An 800-nucleotide genomic window follows, 5' to 3' on the forward strand; every position below is an offset into this window, starting at 1 on the left:
CCCAACAATTGGGTGCACTATAATCTACTTCCCATGGGGTGGATAGAAAAGGTGCAGTCAGCTCAGTCTGCAAGGCTGTGACTGATCTTTGAAAGTTCTTTGTGCACAATGATGATGATTATTTGCTACTCTCGACTTTTTGGATGACGAAAACACCAACCACTATCAAAAGCATCTGAGTTGCACAACTGAGATTATGCTAAGCATGTGTCCAGTCTGGCTGTAACATCTCTCTAACATAAGTATTGCCTTTTTATAGGTGGGGATGGATTCTGCAAGTCCAAGCACCAGCTCTGAATTGTCAAACAGCACTGAGGAGCTGAGTTAATGGGGTGAGAATTAGCTGAATTCTTGGAGGTCATTAATACTGTGCCTACTGTCAATGGTCCTGTGTAAATGATTTTAAATCTGTTCAAAGATCCAGTATGGAGTGGTTCATTTGTACTGTTGATGATCCATTGGGAATCTCTCTGAAAAAGAGTGACAGAAACTTTGTATTTACTGAACCAGTACAAATAGCCCTCTCTCCTTCCAATTTCTCTATGCCCTTGTTTAAATGTTACCATTCTGTGGTAGCTCCTGTTCACACCTATACAATTTGCAGTGCCACCTAAATGTGGGTGGGTAATGCTATTCATCAATTCCAAGTCATTGATTTAGTTCTAATCAAGTCCCAGGAGCACCAATCTTGCCATTCGGGTTGCATTCCCTTGAAATCCTGTTCTGTTACCAGAATGTCCCAAATTATCACCAATCTCTTGCACTTCTATCTGTTCTGCATGGAACTATCAAATTTATTA

The 800-nt window shown here is 40.8% G+C and overlaps 1 non-coding gene across 1 annotated transcript; it reads left to right on the top strand.

The window, feature by feature from the left end:
* The first annotated feature begins 442 nt into the window (after positions 1–442).
* LOC137373285 (small nucleolar RNA SNORD79) lies at positions 443–512 on the top strand. Its single transcript, XR_010975616.1, has one exon. It is a non-coding gene; the product is annotated as a small nucleolar RNA SNORD79 (small nucleolar RNA).
* The last annotated feature ends 288 nt before the right edge of the window (positions 513–800 follow it).

The sequence above is a fragment of the Heterodontus francisci genome, chromosome 8 (assembly GCF_036365525.1).
Source record: "Heterodontus francisci isolate sHetFra1 chromosome 8, sHetFra1.hap1, whole genome shotgun sequence".
Classification (NCBI taxonomy): Eukaryota; Metazoa; Chordata; class Chondrichthyes; order Heterodontiformes; family Heterodontidae; genus Heterodontus; species Heterodontus francisci.